This window comes from Dreissena polymorpha, chromosome 12, assembly GCF_020536995.1.
Source record: "Dreissena polymorpha isolate Duluth1 chromosome 12, UMN_Dpol_1.0, whole genome shotgun sequence".
In the NCBI taxonomy this organism is placed as follows: domain Eukaryota; kingdom Metazoa; phylum Mollusca; class Bivalvia; order Myida; family Dreissenidae; genus Dreissena; species Dreissena polymorpha.
In genome coordinates, this window is record NC_068366.1 from 61,664,735 (window position 1) to 61,678,619 (window position 13,885).

General features: G+C 33.7%; 1 long non-coding RNA gene across 1 annotated transcript; it reads right to left on the bottom strand.

The window, feature by feature from the left end:
* Positions 1–6,272: 6,272 nt before the first annotated feature.
* LOC127853419 (uncharacterized) lies at positions 6,273–7,000 on the bottom strand. Its single transcript, XR_008036599.1, has 2 exons — positions 6,749–7,000; positions 6,273–6,381 (listed from the first exon to the last, which is right to left on the bottom strand). It is a non-coding gene; the product is annotated as an uncharacterized LOC127853419 (long non-coding RNA).
* Between the last annotated feature and the right edge of the window lie 6,885 nt (positions 7,001–13,885).

Sequence of the window (13,885 nt, forward strand, 5' to 3'; positions counted from 1 at the left end):
TTAAATAATGTAAACAACTTACTTTGTATTAAGTTGGCACATTGTTGTCAGGTGTAGAAACTTTTTATACTTATTTCTGTTAAGTTGCACTGGCTGAACCAAAAGAATTATGTAGTCGTTTCTAAATAATCACGAAACAACCTACTAATGCTTATATGCTTGCCAGTTACTGAGTTTGTGCATTTCCATTCATTATCGGCCTTGGCAAACAGCGTAGAATCAAATGAAACGCCGTGTGATGTCTGCTATTTCGTTACGCTGAAGATTTCCATATCCGCGGGTGTTTTTATGTCAAATGTTATGGTTTTTCAATAGATCGTATACTTATCTACAAAACAGCGAATTAGCGTTCACTTTACATCATTTCTGATGATCTTATTTTGTAAATAATTTCTGAGCGTTAATTCCTACGTTGCTATGTCGTCAGCCATTTTGACGGTTGATTTGTTTACTTTCGGTTTCCACTACAAACGAAATTAATTGATTTCCTGCTTGCGTTTATTTATTGATTAAATAATAAATTATTAAACCCTAATAATGTAATTGTCTGAATATCATTTATATTCAAGATATTATCGGATAAATAGAATACCATTCTTATACCAGTGTGTACTTACATTTATCTCGGAAAGCCTAGCCGTGTAAAACTTTCTTTAACTCGTCGCACTCAATACGTTGAATAACACATAGATTTATGTCATGTTCATTAAAAAACCACAATGTGCAGAAAAGACATGCATGTGTACTACCGATTGATATTCAAACACAATTATTACGCCTTTGTTTATCGATTAAACGCCTAACTGAATTAATAACGCGTAACGTCAGTTTCTTTGTTTCGTAGCAAGATGGAAGCTAGCCTAAGCGCTTTTCATGACGTCACGCGCGCGTGCCCTTTCCCATAAAAATATTTAAACGCAAAATACTCGAAAACTAGTTTTTTCCTAGGTATAACGCCTACGCCAACAGGTAGATCGCATTCTTGTCCATATACATGTCAAATTTCAGCAAAAGTAACCGACTAGTTTTCAAGCGCCACAAATCGCGACTATATGCGCCAGCTTAACGAAACTTAGCCCCCTTTATCATTCGTTCGAATGAACGTCATCAATGATGACGTCCAATACATCACTCATTCCATACTAGAGTTGCGACACCTTAAGGGTTTCGCGGGATGGAATGAGTGGAGAGTTCAAATCAAATTGAAAATCGATTATTTCAAAATAAAAAATTGGTACGAAAAAATATGTGGGCAGTGGGTACGAAAAAAAAATAATTTGGGTACGAAAACAAATTTGAGTACGAAAAAAAAAAGGGTACGAACAAAATAAAGGTACGAAAAACTATTTGGGTACGAAAAAAATGGGTACGAATAAAAAATTAGGTACGAACAAATTTGTGTACGTAAAAAATTTGAGTACGACATATGGGTACGAAAAAATTTGGGTATGAACAAATTTGTGTACGAAGAAATAATGGGTACGAACATAATATGGGCAGGAAAAAAAACTAATTTGGTTACGAAAACAAATTAGAGTACGAAAAAATAAAGGAAACAAACAAATTAGGGTACGAAAATTTTTTGGGTACGAAAAAAATTTGTACAAATAAAAATTTGGGTACGAAACAAATTTGGGTACTAAAAAAATGGGTACGATTTTTTTTATTTGGGTACGAAAAAAATGGGTATGAAAAAAAAATTGGGTACGAACAAATTTGGGTACGAAAAAGATTGGTACGGAAAAAAAAATGGGTACGAACAAATTTTGGTACGAAAAACATACGGGTACGAAAAAAATGGGTACGAAAAAAAAATTGGGTACGAAAACAATTGGGAACAAAAAACATTTGGGTACGAAATAATGGGTACGAAAAAAAAAATTGTTACGAAAAAAAATTGGTACGAACAAAAATTTAGGTACGAAAAAAATGGGTACGAAAAAAATTGGGCACGAAAAAAAAGGGGTACGAAAAAAATTGGGTACGAAAAATTTGGATACGAAAAACATTTGGGTACGAAACTAATGGGTACGAATTTTTTTTTAGGTACGAACAAATTTGGGTACGAAAAACATTTGGGTACGACAAAAATGATTACGAAAATCGAAAAATTGGGGTATGAAAAATCTAATTTGAATTGTCTAGCCCGTGAATTGTCTCCTGGGGGTGAATTGTCTTGGGGTTGCTATTAAGGCTACATGTACTTCCGGCCAAGCCACGTGTTTATAGCGATTGCGCACTAAAAAACACCACTTTTTCGTGATTTTATTCAAAAATTAGATTTTTCCCAGTAATAACGAATACGCCAACAGGTAGATCGCGTTATATGTACAGTTAATGGAAAATTTCATAGGGCCATACATTGTAACTCTGTGAAAAATCATCAGAACCGGCTGATAATATGCATGTCTCCTCTTGGTAGTGAAGCTTCCCATTAAGTTAAATTGAATTCCAGTCATTAGTTGCTGAGAAATAGCCCGACAAAAATTATGCACGGACGGACAGACGAAGCGGCGACTATATGCTACCCCCTTAAAAAATTTGGGGAGAGCATAATAAAAAAGTTGTGGCAATTTAAAGGTGGTACGCAAACTTTAAAATAGATTTATCAATTATATGCTTATTCTTAGTGAAAAAAAGGCCATAATTGTTACAAAATGCTTGATACAGTTATCTGCTTTTGTTTATACATTGGGGTCATGTTGGTTAAGAAGCAAAATACATGTATGAAAGCAATATGTCAATGGACATAGGAAATATATTCGAGGTGGTACGCAAACATTCCAATGCGCGCACCTACGCCGGGGTGAGTAGGATAGCTACACTATATATATTTCATATATAATAGTCGAGCTAAAAAGTAAATATACTATAAACAACAAGCTTACCTCAATCACAATTTTAATGCAATGCAGTTAAACAATAAAGTTACAATGATATGCCAGGGATTGAAACTAACTTTTTACTATTGTGGGCAACCATCTTTAGTATTTTGGTTGCCCAGATACTGTGAAACCATTTATTTTCGTCGGCACAAAATTTCGCCCTTTTCATAAAAATGACTATTTCGTCCGCTCTTAAATTCGTCCATTTCTGGTTTTGAAAAAAAAAACAAATTCCGATTTGTTTGTAATACATGTAATACGCGGTTGCGAAAAAAATCGTGCTGGGGAAAGAGAGGTGACACTTGGTAGTCACTTGCAGGAGGTGGGCCTTGTTTGGCATATGCCAATTAACAAGTCTGTTATTTTAGGTGATAGTAACTGTCCCTTATTATTTTATGTCATTGACACGTTCTTTGTTATGATGTCAGGTGTTGATCACACATCGTCATATTTTAATTACGTTTAATAGTATTGTCTTTAATCCGGATTCGCCGCGTGTAGGCTGTATAATCTGCAACACCCCTGAAAAACACAATACACACAATGGGTAATAAAGTTGTTAACAATTAGCGCTAATCAACATTATTTTACCTAAACGAAGTCGACGCATTCGATACAGCCTTATTGCATTCGCGTTTTACAGGAAATGTCAGTCGTCAGTACACTGTATAATGAACACCCCTTTGTGTCAAAACCGGATTTAACTTGAGTGTGAATAGTCGACTGTTTCATGTTTTTTGTATCAATACCATCTGTGTATCTGTATTATAAGTATACCAGTCTACAAACAAGGTGCGCGCTTCCGCATATGGGTATTCGGAAGTTCAAAAAATTGACCTACGGTTTAGCGTTCACGCCGTCGAACGCAGTAAGCAATATAACTAGTTTTTTTCACTATTTATTTATTTGCAAAAAATACTAGTGGCTTATAACTTACCTTGCAATCTTTTTTTCTCGCATTTTGCGAGTATGCGAGTGTTAATTTCGAGCCCTGTGTATATGCGTGGATTACGCTGGATTTAAATGCCTCATGCCTACGGTAATTCAGTCTTATTTGTTTCAAATACGGGACATGATTGTTCGTTAGGATCTTGAATTCGTCCATCGGTCGAAGGACGAAAAAGGCGAAAATTAATGTCGGACGAATAATAATGGTTTCACAGTAAAGAATAACGAGCCCAGAAATATGAACATGTGAATATTATTATACATTTTTTAAATAAAATAATAGATAATTATATACATTTGCTGACAATACACATGTTCAATGCATGATGTATTATTATGAGCCTGAATTGAATCATGTCCTATTCCTATATAATGAATGTTATTTAACTAGTATTGATCCATGGTGATCAATTGTTTTTCAATTTTTATTGCACTGAATTGTTTTAAGATTTAAAAAAAAACAAGTTTACCAACTTTTGAAATTGAGTTGCCCAGGCCAAAATCTACTTGCCCCGGGCTCATGGGAAACCACTTATTTCCATCCCTGTATGCTCTTCATTTTCTGTTCTTCCATCCCATTCTCAAAATTAATTTTAAAGCACAATATTTTTTAATAACATTTGTATGAATTACTAACCATTATCACCCAAAACACAATTTTACAACGCTGTAATCGTGTCGTAGAGATTTAGTTTACTATTATCAGTGTTCTCTTTAAATACCGGCAGCCAGCGATTCTGCCCGTTACATTTACTCTTACATTTACATGACGGCTTTTTTTCCCAAATATATCAAGTAAATGTCATAAATGCTTTTGTTTTACTGCATAGTTGCCGGCCATATAACTGGTACTCAATTTTCTGGAAAACACTGAATTATGCATGAAAAACACACAATACTTAAAATCTTAGATTCGTTTTTAAAATAAATTGACACTTATAGCTTGTCGCCATTAAAATCCAAAGATTCAAATAATTTTCCACGAGGTACGTCAACAATTGCGTAATCAAATGAATGAAAAATAAAAGTAAACAAAGCCGGATTTTACATAAATTCCAGTTTGATAAACACAACAAGGTAAAGGTACCTTGTAGTCGGTGAGATATAATAATAATACAGTTAGTAAGGCTCGTACCCTGGGTACGGTAAATATACTAAAACGTACCCGGGAATTTTAACACTAAATCTGTTGTTGTCGGGTATTTTGTAAAAATTAATTATGTTTACATTTATGTCAATTTTCTGTTCAATGGCATTTATATTATCAAAACTCATTGTTAAAATCAATGATGTGATTTAATTTTAAATCTTAAATTGTTTAAAGTCGCGTCATTGTATGACGTCGTCAAGTATAATATTTTCCGCGACATCGCACGCTCACTTTTTACCGTCATAGATTTTTTTAAAGAAACATTATTTGGTTTGCAAGGTCCGTTAAATGGGGAATGGTTAAATGGTATTTATATTATGTTTTAACAATTAATTCATGCTGTGTAATAAATATTGAATAAGATATTTCGATATTGATTGAACATGTTTCAAATTGTTATTTATGAAACCTCTTATTCTAATGAGTGTATGCTATTATATTATACTTTGAAAAGCATATCTGTTGTACTATAATCTTATTATTCATTTTTTATTGTTAATTTCATTTATTGTAGAGAATCGTCAATGTTACATCTAGTTGCCAATGCTTGTCGTTAGTGTTAGTTTTCTATGCTTGTTATCATTGTTGTCAATTTTAGTCGTCAATCCTTATCGTCATTATACATGAAGGAAATAAAAGCAGAAACAGAGACGTATTCTTGATTACTTAATTATTCCTACGGCGTCCTCTCAACACTCATACTAAAAAGCATGTTGATGCAGATTTTTTAAAAGAGAAGTTTCTTTAAGGTAAACAATATTGTTTTACGTTAATCGGTAGGATGTTTAACAATATCGGGTTTTGGGCGGATATACAACTCGGATACAATCTAATATTTGCGGGTATGTTTAAGTTTATTTACCGTACCCGGGGTACATGTAAGTAAAGTTAAGAGTACCCGGGGTACATGTACTGGTAAGTAGTACCCGAGCCGAGAATGACCAATCGAGCCTTAGTAAGTGAGTGATGGTGTATGGGATAACATGCACTGAGGGTGTATATTTTTCATGAACAAGTCAATTGAAGGTGTTAGAGATGCATTGATCCATAAGATTAAAAAGGGTAATTAACCACGGGCTTATTAAAATTAAAATGATGACATTACATTGTACCAGCTGTTTATTGTTGCAATATTTTAAATAATGTAAACAACTTACCTTGTATTAAGTTGGCACATTGTTGTCAGGTGTAGAAACTTTTTATACTTATTTCTCTTAAGTTGCACTGGCTGAACCAAAAGAATTATGTAGTCGTTTCTAAATAATCACGAAACAACCTACTAATGCATATATGCTTGCCAGTTACTGAGTTTGTGCATTTCCATTCATTATAGTATCGGCCTTGGCAAACAGCGTAGAATCAGATGAGACGCTGTGTGGTGTCTGCTATTTCGTTACGCTGAAGATTTCCATATCGGATTATCCGCGGGTGTTTTTATGTCAAATGTTATGGTTTTTCAATAGATCGTATACTTATCGTCAAAACAGCGAATTAGCGTTCACTTTATATCATTTCTGATGATCTTATTTTGTAAATATTTTCTGAGTGTTAATTCCTACGTTGCTATGTCGTCAGCCATTTTGACGGTTGCTTTGTTTACTTTCGGTTTCCACTATAAACGAAATTAATTGATTTGCTGCTCGCGTTTATTTATTGATTAAATAATAAATTATTAAACCCTAATAATATAATTGTCTCAATATCATTTATATTCAAGATATTATCGGATAAATAGAATACCATTCTAATACCAGTGTGTACTTACATTTATCTCGGAAAGCCTAGCCGTGTAAACCTCTCTTCAACTCGTCGCACACAATACGTTGAATAACACATAGATTTATGTCATGTTTATTAAAAAACCACACTGTGCACAAAAGACATGCATGTGTACTTCCGATTGATATTCAAACACAATTATTACGTCTTTGTTTATCGATTAAACGCCTAACTTTATATTAAATTAATAACGCGTAACGTCAGTTTCTTTGTTTCGTAGCAAGATGGAAGCTAGCCTAAGCGCCTTTCATGACGTCATGCGCGCGTGCTCTTTCCCATAAAAATATTTAAACGCAAAATACTCGAAAACTTGATTTTTCCCAGGTATAACGCCTACGCCAACAGGTAGATCGCATTCTTGTCCATATACAGGTCAAATTTCAGCAAACGTGCTCGGCCAGTATTCAAGCGCCACAAATCGCGACTATATGCGCCAGCTTAACGAAACTTAGCCCCCTTTATGGAATGAGTGATGTATTGGACGTCATCATTGATGACGTTCATTCGAACGAATGATAAAGGGGGCTAAGTTTCGTTAAGCTGAGGCATATAGTCGCGATTTGAGTCAATTGAAAACTGGCCGAACACGTTTGCTGAAATTTGACATGTATATGAACCAGAATGCGATCTACCTGTTGGCGTTGTCGGCATATCTGGGAAAAAACAACTTTTCGAGTATTTTGTGTTTAAATATTTTGTTTGGGAAACCACACGCGCAAAGATAAACATTGTGACGTCACGTCATGAAAGCGCTTAGGCTAGCTTCCATCTTGCTACGAAACAAAGAAACTGACGTTACGCGTTATTAATTCAATATATATACAGTTAGGCGCTAAATCTATAAACAACGACGTAATAATTGTGTTTGAATATCAATACGAAGTATACATGCATGTCTTTTGTGCAGATCGAGTGTGGTTGTTAAGATATTCATGACATAAATCTAAGTTATTGTGTGCGACGAGTTTAGGAAAGGTTTACACAGCGAGGCTTTCCGAGACGTGTCGGATAAATGTAAGTACACACTGGTATTCACATGGCATTCTATTTGTCCGATAATATCTTTAATATACGTGCGTTTTTAATATCCAATGTTATTCAAATTACAAATGCCTGATAACGTTTGATAAATTCGTTCTATCAATATGCATTAACATTCAAGGGGAATAATTTTATTGGAACGTGCGATTGAATGTGTAATGTTTGGATAATTAGTTGTTAAGCAGTAAAAATGATAAGTATTCAGTTTGCTTTATCTCATTTTCATTAAAAACATTGTTTTACTGTTTTTTTTCCTTAAAGTAAAACAGTTAAGTCGTCATTATATCTTGAATTTAAGATATTGAAATAGAAGTCGGATATTTTATATTTCGGACCTTGCTATGCAAGTTAGTTGTCGACATAATATACTGATTTATTGTTTTCCTATGCAGTTGTGCAGCTGCATTCTAAGTAATGATGCGCTATTTAATTTATAAAATGTCTGCCTGCCCCTGATAATAATAAGTCTTTAACTTAACAAACCGGAGCAATGTCCATGGCCTGTCAAGATAATAAAAATATGTACAGCTGAGCAATATCAATGACAGACAGTACTGATGTCTGGTTAGCGCAGTGATTTGTCCACCTTATTCTCACATTGGTTATTCCGGGTGATAACACCACAATTTAACACTACAATTTTTTTTATATAGCTGGTAATTACAACTGATAAATTTCATTCTTTTAATTAAATTGTTTGCACAAATTTGGACACTCATCATGTCTGGGATATGCTGGGTAAAATGGCCATTGAATCGAAACAGACATCTTTGAATCTGCGATATGTAACAGTTAAAGCTTAAGACGTGTAAAATACCAGTATATAAATCTGAAAATATCCCACTAAACTAGGATGTACACCCTCAGTAATTTTATACCATACAAGAGAGCGAAGATGTTATTAAATACCTATCTCATGTGGCGTATTTTCATTTTAACTCTGGATTTTAATGACGCCAAGTCAGATGCGTAGTGAGTTAAATATTTGTATACTTATATTGTGTGATGTAATCTCATTAAAACTCTAGATTTTAATAATAACAAGTCCGACACATTACATTTAACAGTTAAATATTTTTTAAAGAATCAAAAAAATAAAAAAGTTTACTGGTAAATAAAACTCCTAAATTCCGTATAAGGATTGTACATTACCAGTGATTTTTTCTGCCCATAATTACAGCCTCTTACAGGCCATTTCCCAATGGCAAAAAGTAGCAATTTTTCCCCATCGGACATAAATTTCCCCCAAAATATGCAAAACTTTTCCAATAAACTAAATAATTGGTTTATTGAGTTTATTATACAGCAATTTAATTTCCCAGCGCTTTCCTTTTATGATATAAATTTTAGAAATCATGCATTTATAAATAATTGGTAAACTGTAATTTATAATCATTATCATAATTATAATGTTTACTTTTTCCCAATTGCATGGACTTTCTTGCTTTTTCCCAATCCATAAGGCACAGGCTGTAAAATATAAAGCGAAAAACATCACTGGTTACAGCAATGTGTGAAACAACGTCATTAAAAACAAAAAAATATGTTTGACCACACTGGTGGGTAATTATGTTTACGAAAAATACAAACAATATAGATTTATGATATTACATGTTAGATGTAGGCGTTATACCTGGTGAAAATCAAGTTTTCGAGTATTTTGTGTTTAAACTTTTTTTGTGGGAACGGGCACGCGCTCGAATAAACATTGTGACGTCACTTCACAAACAGCGTTAGACATCCGCCATCTTGTAACGCGACAAAGAAACTCAGTGTCATTAATTCAATAAACACAGAAAAATATGATTGTGTTTAATAATCATTAATACAAATGTCTATATTTTGTGCAGCGGATGTTTATTCAGACAGATACGGCAGAATTATGTAAGTATCTTTGTGTACTTTACAGTAGATTTGATAGTGGTAAACAACTGCGTACCGGTAAAGTTCAATCTAGCCGATTTTACTACGCAAGAAATTTAAGTATCTCACTGGCAAAATGAGCTTGACACATAAACAACAACCGGATCCGATTTACATCCACATAATATTGTGGGAATCCGATGCAATGCAAATTACTCATGTTTGATAACGTTTGATGAATTCGTTATATCAATATGCATTAACATTCAAGGGGAATAATTTTTAATTGAAATGTGCGATTCAATGACAGTGTTATATTGGGATAATAAGTCGTTTAGCCGTTATCATGATAAGTATATTGTTTGTTGTGTTTCATTTTCATAAAAAAACATACTTTTACTGTTTTTTCCTTAAAGTAAAACAGTTCAGTAGTCATTATATCTTGAATTTTAAATATTGAAATAGATGTCGGATATTTCATACTTTCGGACGTTGCTACGTAAGCTAGTTGTCAACATAATTATTAATATACTGATTTACCTTTTACGCATACAGTTGTGCAACTGTTGTCTACGTAATGATACGCTGTTTAATGTCTATAATGTCTTCCTGCCCCTGATGATAATAAGTATTTATCTCAACAAACCCCAGCAATGTCAATGGTCTGTCAACATAAGAAAAATATTAGCTAAAGAAACTTCAGTGTACAATTTATATAGCAGTGTCCGACAAATCCATTGCCCGGAGCCCGGGGGCTACAGAATTTTTTCATCGGGCTACTGAAATGTTTCAGCTGACGCCCGCCGGGCTACTATAAATCTATAAGAGCGGTAGCCCGTTTTATTGACAGACATACGTAGAATAAACACGCTGACCATGTGTTTCTACACCGTGTCTTGTTTATAATCCGATAACAAAGTGCAATCAATTATCTTATCAATCACCGATCACTTGCGGTAATGTCGTAAACAGTAAGAGTGCATTTTAATCATTCAATCAGAATCAACATTTGTCGTCTGCTAATAATATAATGAGAGCCGGTTGGATAGTTGGCGCACATGATGCAACATCATTTCGCAGTTTGGAATTCTTTGTTAACCGCAACAATGAGTAAGAGCGACTACGTTTTTGATGTCGTTAAATATCCAAGGATGCCGAACATTAAATAAATCAAAACAATAGCGGATTCTTCAAAACGGTAACGAAACCGAAAATGAATATTAATAACAACGCGGTTAACACCTGCTAATTAGTTTGCATTGTCAATTAATAATTGGATTGATCGACTGTTAATCAATAATCCCATATATGCCCAATTTAATTTTTTTTAAACCAAATTATGGGAGGGTAATATAGACGATGAGAGTCATAAACACAAACGTTTGAAATTTTCTAAAGTGTCAATTGAATTTCGGCATATGATTCTATTTAAAGATATGATGAAATAAGCTCCCAATCAGGACCGTTCAATTGCAACTTGCGTAAATCACCTGCGACGGTTTGCACACGTTGTGTACAGCTATTTTAGGTTACAAAATTCTACATTTAATAAATGAATTTCTTTGTCCAGACAGGGACCTATACAAACGTATAGGCCCCTGGTCAAGATAAAAAGCGCGCACAAATTGGCATGTGTGTATTTATTTGTAAATAAAAATTTCGTAGCGGGTACATCATTGAGATCATTTAGTTTCCATTAAAAGTTTCGTTGTGAATTTCAACTAAAGTACCGGGGTATCTCGCGAATTATTTGGCATTGACATTTCCTCTTAATAAAATATAATGTAAACACGCTGTATCGTTACCGTTACACTGTATCAGTTCCTTCATTATTGAAACAATTATTGTATTGTATACTGACTGCACACTAGTGTCGTAACATACGGATGCAATACGTAAATTCGGACAGAACTTAAAGTCGGACACAAGTAAATAAATGATTTAATACTCTTGATTTCTTGAAACTCGGTATTTGTTGTTAAAAAGAGCAATTGCATTGATTAACACCATACGAGTCAGTCGTATTGATCATCTAAACGCTTTATTTACGTTTCCAACTTAACGTGCTGTCCGAATTTAAGTACACATACATGTGCACATACATGTAATATCTATAACATGCAATAAGAAATTTGTCGGACACTGATATAGTATTGACATACCTGTATGATGAAGCCAACCCCGTATCAAAAGTCAACCAGAGTCGTAACATATTTATGTCATGCTATAAATCAAAGAATACTCATTTTCTTGGATACATTTCTACATATATTGGTGAATGAATATAAATTACTGCACCGAGGAATATTTTAAGGTTCAAATGTTTCAAATGCATCTAACAATAGATGAAAATAACTCTCATCAGTCTGAAATTCACAATTTTGACGCCATTGTCGCTTTGTCCAAGACTAGTTTTAATTTGGATACTTTCGAACGACCTTGACATTTTTTGCTGAAATTGTAAACATTACTTTCGTTTTCTGAAATCTATTATTTGTGATTAACAACAAGTCTGGTGGATTATAAAAATGATTTCAGTGTGAATCGGGTAGTTTTAAATATTTACTTTGAGTTTGTATTTACACTACAATTTGTTCACAAAACAAGCCAGAATATTCTAAAATACCGAGAAATGTCATTCTGAATTTGAAAACACTTGAGCACATGGTATGTTACTAAAAGTAGAAATACCATCATATGACCGTGAAATCTCGGGAGATTCGCATTTCAAGAAAGTCTGTCACATCGCTGTTTTTCTCGATATGTAAGAGCAGAATAGATAAATTTTAAATGTTTAAGATAGTATTTTGTGAAATAATGTATCAGTTAAATGTGAAAAATGTCAATCTTTCCAATCAAGTGATTGATATGGGCCAATAACTGCATTTAAAAGCTGTTTTGGACCGGTCTTTTTTAACTGTCGACTTTTCGACATTTTCTGGTTGACTTTCCTAATGGGGTTGGTCCATAACTATAAAGTCGCGCCAGTCAAAAATCATAAAAAGCGACATTTAAAGTTATGGTAGCCAGAATTAGAAAAATATGTACAACTGAGCAATCAATCATGACAGACTGATGTCTCAGGTTAGTGCAGTGATTTTTCCACCAGATTCTCACCAAGGTGATCCCGGTTGATTTCACCATAATTGAATATATGTCAGTACACAAATAAATTATACAGCAGGTAATGACAATCGATAAATGTCTTAGTTTTAATTTAATTGTTTGCACAAATTTGGACACTCTTTGTGTCTGAGATATGTTGGGTTAAATGACCTTTACAACAAAACATACATCTCTGAATCTGCGATACATTACAGTTAAAGTTTAACACGTAAAATACCAGTATTCAGATCTGAAAATATCCTAAAAAACTCGTATGGTATGAAGTACATATATCTTGTGACGTATTTTCATTTTAAATCTTGAATTTAATGACGACTTGAATTTAATGACGACAAGTCGGACATGCAGTTAAATATTTTTATACGTATATCGTGTGACATAATTTCATTTAAACTCTAGATTTTAACGACATTAGTCTGACGCGTGCGGCGTTATTTTATTTAACAGTAAAACAAAAATTAAGTAGACTATCAAAAAAATACAAAAAGTGTACTTGTAAATAAAAACTCCTTCATTCCGTATAAAGATTGTACGTTACAGCAGAGCTCCAGATAACTTTTCTGAGTAATTGGGTAAATACCCACTACTTTTGAGTTCAATTGGGTATTTTCATATTCAATTGGGTACAAAAAAGTCGGTACCCACAACGGGTACTTTAATTGACAATTGGGTACCTTTGTTTTAAAATTGGGTATGTTCATTGTCTTAAATTCTCACCTGCTTATCTGAATAAGCTGGTTGTAGTTCCACTCTTAATTGATTAGTTTCAGAGATTTTGTGTAATTATGTAGATGTATCCATAATATACAGTCTTGATTAAAAAAAAAAGTTCAACGATTTTTTCCACCAGTTTTCTTACAATGTAAGCACTGACAGCAATTGCCTCCGACATAATATCGTCAAGAATTAGTTTCACTATATTTTCCGCTTCTGATTTTGTGTTGCCTGCGGTTAAATATCTTAAAATTGAGTTTCTTTGTGCCTAGGATACGATGTTTCCATTTTTAAGGCCTCACGATTTCGACATTTTCACAACAATAACACGTAGTCACAAAGACACTTTTTTCCGTACATATTATTGTACTGAAGGTTA